A 6,000-nucleotide genomic window follows, 5' to 3' on the forward strand; every position below is an offset into this window, starting at 1 on the left:
TCATTCCCAAGCTGGAAATAGCTCACACCCAATGTCCATCTGAAGTAGAATGGACAGCTAAATTATGCTGTTTCAGCCAATGGAATACTACACAGGAATGAAAGAGCAGATATTACATCTTCTCACAGCAGGATGGATGATTCTTTTTTTTTTTTTTTTTTTTTTTTTTTTTGAGAGGGAGTTTCGCTCTTGTTGCCCAGGCTGGAGTACAGTGGCACAATCTCGGCTCACCGCAACCTCCACCTACCGGGTTCTAGTGATTCTCCTGTCTCAGCCTTCTGAGTAGCTGGGATTACAGGCACCCAACACTATGCCTGGCTAATTTTTGGTATTTTTAGTAGAGACGGGGTTTCACCATGTTGGCCAGGCTGGTCTCAAACCCCTGACCTCAGGTGATCCGCCTGCCTTGGCGTCCCAAAGGGCTGGGATTACAGGCGTGAGCCACCGTACTTGGCCTGGATGATTCTTATAAGCATAATGTGCAACAAAGGAAGCAGGACCTATATGATCGCTTTTAAAATTTAATTTTATTTTTTTGAGACAGGGTCTTGCGCTGTTGCCCAGGCTAGAGTGCCCTGGCTCAGTCATAGCTCACTGCAGCCTTGAATTCCTGGGCTCAAGCGATCCTTCCGCCTCAGTCTCTCGAGTAGCAAGACTACAGGCATGAAACACTACTCCCACCTACATTTTAAATTTTTTTGTAGAGACGGGGTTTCTCTGTTACCCAGGTTGGTCTTGAACTCCTGGGCTCCCCTCCTCTCTTCTCACCTCCCCTCCCCTCCTTTCTTGACAGGGTCTCACTGTTGCCCAGGCTGGAGTACACTGGCATGATCACTGCAGCCTCAATCTCCTGGTATCAAGTGGTCTTCCCACCTCAGGCTCCTGAGTAGCTGGAACTGCAGGCAGTCACCATCAAGCCTGGCTAATTTTTGTATTCTTTGTACAGATAGAGTCTCAATATGTTGCCCAGGGTGGTCCTGAATCCTGGGGCCCAAGTTATCCTCCCACCTTGGCCTCCCGAAGTGTTGGGATTACAGGTATGAGCTACTATGCCTGACCTCAGAAGTTTTTCATCTTGCAAACCTGTAACACTGTATCCATCAAACACTCACTCCCCAGTTTCCCTTTCGCCCAGTCCCTGGCAGTCACTGTTCTCCTTTGTTTCTATGAATTTGACTACTCTACCTACCTCATATAAGTGGAATCATACGTTACTTGTCCTTTTGTAACTGGCTTGTTTTTTGAGACAGAGTCTTGCTCTTTTGCCCAGGCTGAAGTGCAGTGGCACGATCATAACTGGCTGCAGCATCGACCACCTGGACTCAAGTGATCCTCCAATCTCAGTCTCTCAAGTAGCTGAAACTACAGGTACTCACCTGGCTAATTTTTTTTTTTTTGAGACAGAGTACTTGCTCTGTTGCCCAGGCTGGAGTGCAGTGGTGTGATCTCAGCTCACTGCAATCTCCGCCTCCTAGGCTCAAGCAATTCTCATGCCTCAGCCACCTGAGTAGCTGTGACTACAGGTGGGAGCCACCTGCGCCTGGCCTAATTTTTTTTTATTTTTAGTAGAGACAGGATCTTACTATGTTGCCCAGGCTGGTCTTGAACTCCTGAGGTCAAGCGATCCTCCCGCCTTTGTCTTCCAAAGTGTTGGGATTATAGGTGTAAGCCACTCCACCTGGGGCTGGCTTATTAGTATAGTATCCTAAAATTCCTTTCCTTCCTTCCTTCCTTCCTTCCCTCCCTCCCTCCCTCCTTCCTTTTTCTTTCCTTTCTTCTTCTTCTTTTTTTTTTTTTTGAGACAGTCTCGTTCTATCACCCAGGCTGGAGTGCAGTGGCAGTGGGATCTTGGCTCACTGCAACCTCCACCTCCCAGGTTCAAGCAATTCTTGTGCCTCAGCCTCCCGAGTAGCTGGGATTACAGGTGCCCGCCACCACACCTGGCTAATTTTTGTATTTTTAGTAGAGATGGGATTTCACCATGTTGGCAAGTCTGGTCGCAACCTCCTGACCTCAAGTGATCTGCATGCCTCAGCCTCCCAAAGTGCTGGGATTACAGGCATGAGCCACCATGCCCGGCATATCCTAAAGTTTCATCCATGTTGTAGCACGTGCCAAAATTTCTTTCCTAGCCTGGGCAACATTGTGAAACCCTGTCTCTCCAAAAAATACAAAAATTAGCCGGCTGTGGTGGCACATGCCTGTAGTCCCACCTACTTGGGAGGCTGAGGTAGGAGACCACTTGAGCCTGGGGGAGGTAAAGGCTGCAGTGAGCTGTATGTCACTGCACTCCAACCTGGGTGACAGAGCAACACTATCTCAAAAATTTTTTTTCTTTCCTTTTTAAGGCTGAATGCTATTCCACTGTATGTATGGACCACATTTTTTTTTTTTTCCCAATTGCAGATGTGAGGCTGAAAGAATGGACCACATTTTAGGCCGGGCACGATGGCTCATGCCTGTAATCCCAGCACTTTGGGAGGCCAAGGCAGGAGGATCAGGAGGTCAGGAGTTTGAGACCAGCCTGATCAACATGGTGAAACCCTGTCTCACTAAAAATACAAAAATTAGCCAAGCATGGTGGTGCCCACCTGTAGTCCCAGCTACTCAGGAGGCTGAGGCAGGAGAATCGCCTGAACCCAGGAGGTGGAGGCTGCAGTGAGCCAAGATAGTGCTACTGCGCTCCAGCCTGGGAGACAGAGTGAGACTCTGTCTCATAAAAAAGAATATACTACGTTTTGTTTATCCATTCATCTGTATGTGGACATTTGGGCTGCCTCCAATTTTTGCCTATTGTGAATAATGATCCTATGAACATGAGTGTACAACATTTCTTCTTCTTCTTCTTTTTTTTTTTTTTTTTTGAGACAGATTCTCACTGTGTCGTCCAGGCTGGAGTGCAGTGACATGATCTTGGTTCACAGCAACCTCTGCTAGGTTCAAGCAATTCTCCTGCCTCAGCTTCCCAAGTAACTGGGACTATGACTGGGCATGGTGGCTCACACCTGTAATCCCAGCACTTTGGGAGGCCGAGGTGGGTGGATCACCTGAGATCAGGAGTTCAAGACCAGCCTGGTCAATGTGGTGAAACCCCGTCTCTACTAAAAATACAAAATAAGCCAGGTGCTGTGGTGGGCGCCTGTATCCCAGCTACTTGGGAGGCTGAGGCACAAGAATCACTTGAACCCAGGAGGTGGAGGTTGCAGTGAGCTAAGATTGCGCCCCTGCACTCCAGCCTGGGTGGATAGAGTGAGACTCTGTCTCAGGGGAAAAAAAAAGGAAAAAGGAGGCCGGGCGTGGCGGCTCATGCCTGTAATCCCAACACTTTAGGAGACCGAGGCAGGAGGATCACAAGGTCAGGAGATCCAGACCATCCTGGCTAACACAGTGAAACCCCATCTCTACTAAAAATACAAAAAATTAGCTGGGCATGGTGGCGGGCGCCTGTAGTTCCAGCTACTCGGGAGGCTGAGGCAGGAGAATGGCGTGAACACGGGAGGCGGAGATTGCAGTGAGCTGAGATTGCGCCACTGCACTCCTGCCTGGGCGACAGAGCGAGACTCAGTCTCAAAAAAAAAAAAACCCAAGAAAAAAAAAAAAACCAGGAAAAAGGAGGTGGGATTATAGGTGTGCACCACCACACCCAGATGATTTTTTTTTTTTTTTTTTTTTTAGTAGAGATGAGATTTTCACCATGTTGGCCAGGCTGGTCCCAATCTCCTGGCCTCAAGTGATCTGCCCGCCTCCACCTCCCAAGGTGCTGAGGCTTTTATTCTTCCCCCCCCGCCCTGAGACGGCGTCTTGCTCTGACACCCAGGCTGGAGTGCAGTGGTGCGATCTCAGCTCACTGCAACCTCTGCCTCCCAGGTTCAAGCAATTCTCCTGCCTCAGCCTCCCTAGTAACTGGGATTACAGGCACACCCACCACTTCCAGCTAATTTTTGTGCTGTTAGTAGAGACGGGGTTTCACCATGTTGGCTAGGCTAGTCTTGAACTCTTGACCTCGTGATCCATCCACCTCAGCCTTCTAGAGTGCTGGGATTACAGGCGTGAGCCACTGTGCCCGGCCAGGTTTTTATTTATTTCTTTTTTTTTGAGACGGAGTCTCACTTTGTCGCCCAAGCTGGAGTGCAGTGGCACAATCTCGGCTCACTGCAAGCTCCACCTCCCGGGTTCATGCCATTCTCCTGGCTCAGCCTCCCGAGTAGCTGGGACTACAGGCGCCCACCACCATGCCTGGCTAATTTTTGTATTTTTAGTAGAGGTGGGGTTTCACCGTGTTAGCCAGGATGGTCTTGATCTCCTGACCTTGTAATCTGCCCGTCTCGGCCTCCCAAAGTGCTGGGATTACAGGCGTGAGCCCATGCCCGGCCAGACTAACTTTTTGTGTGTGTGTGTTTTTAGTAGAGATGGAGTTTCACTGTGTTAGCTAGGATGGTCTCGATCTCCTGACATCGTGATCCATCCGCCTCGGTCTCCCAAAGTGCTGGGATTACAGGCATGAACCACCGCGCCTGGCCTCAGGTTTTTATTCTTTTTTTTTTTTTTTTTTTTTTTTGAGACGGAGTCTTGCTCTTTTGCCCAGGCTGGAGTGCAGTGGCCGGATCTCAGCTCACTGCAAGCTCCGCCCCCTGGGTTCACGCCATTCTCCTGCCTCAGCCTCCCGAGTAGCTGGGACTACAGGCGCCCGCCACCTTGCCCGGCTAGTTTTTTGTATTTCTTAGTAGAGACGGGGTTTCACCGTGTTAGCCAGGATGGTCTCGATCTCCTGACCTCGTGATCCACCCGTCTCGGCCTCCCAAAGTGCTGGGATTACAGGCATGAACCACCGCGCCCGGCCAGGTTTTTATTCTTAATGAAATAAAGTAGCATAGAATAAAATTACCAGATTGTTTCTGGTAATTACTATCACACTGTAGTAAGCATAAGTATTGTTTTACAAAACTTTCATTTCCGGCACGTATACATGTGTGTATGTACCGGTGTTCTGGCTCCAGTTGCTGCCAACAAACGTTCCCATTTTATTAAGCCCATGGACTCTGTGGATCAGGATTTTCTGTAGGGCCCAGTGGGGATAGTTTGTCCCTGCCCACTGCTATCTGTAACCACAGCCAGGAAGATCTGAAGGTTGGGGCAACATGACACCTGGCAGCTAGAATCCTCAGAAAACATCATTCATTCATGTATAATGACTGATGCTGGCTGGGGCCTCAGCGGGACTGTCAATTGGTGTATCTACACAGAGGTCTCTCTGCATGGGCCAGTTTAGGCTTTCTCACAGAATGGTGACTGAGTCTCAAGAAAACAAAACTGAAGTGTATAGCATCTTTTTTTGTTTGTTTGTTTTCTTTTTTTGAGATAGAGTCTGTTGCCCAGGCTGGAGTGCCTGGCCCTGAATTTTTATTTTTATTTTTAAATTAGTTAGCCATGATGGTGCATGCTTGTAATCCTAGCTACTTGGAGGCTGAGGAGGGAGGTTCACTTGAGTGTAGGAGGTTGAGGCTGCAATGAGCTATCATTGTACCACTGCATTGCAGCCTGGGAACATTTGTGTTAAAAAAAGAGACCGGAAGAGATAAATACATAAATATTTACAAGAAAGTAAAAGTGGTTATTTCTAGGAGGACAGGGAGACTTTTTCTTAGGTTTCTTGTTGAATTGACAGTACACTGCACATAGTTAAAACAATTTAGGCCGGGCGCGGTGGCTCAAGCCTGTAATCCCAGCACTTTGGGAGGCCGAGATGGGCGGATCACGAGGTCAGGAGATCGAGACCATCCTGGCGAACACCGTGAAACCCCATCTCTACTAAAAAATACAAAAAACTAGCCGGGCGAGGTGGCGGGCGCCTGTAGTCCCAGCTACTCGGGAGGCTGAGGCAGGAGAATGGCGTGAACCCGGGAGGCGGAGCTTGCAGTGAGCTGAGATCCGGCCACTGCACTCCAGCCTGGGTGACAGAGCGAGACTCCGTCTCAAAAAAAAAAAAAAAAAAAAAAAAAA

The sequence above is a fragment of the Theropithecus gelada genome, chromosome 19 (assembly GCF_003255815.1).
Source record: "Theropithecus gelada isolate Dixy chromosome 19, Tgel_1.0, whole genome shotgun sequence".
NCBI lineage: Eukaryota > Metazoa > Chordata > Mammalia > Primates > Cercopithecidae > Theropithecus > Theropithecus gelada.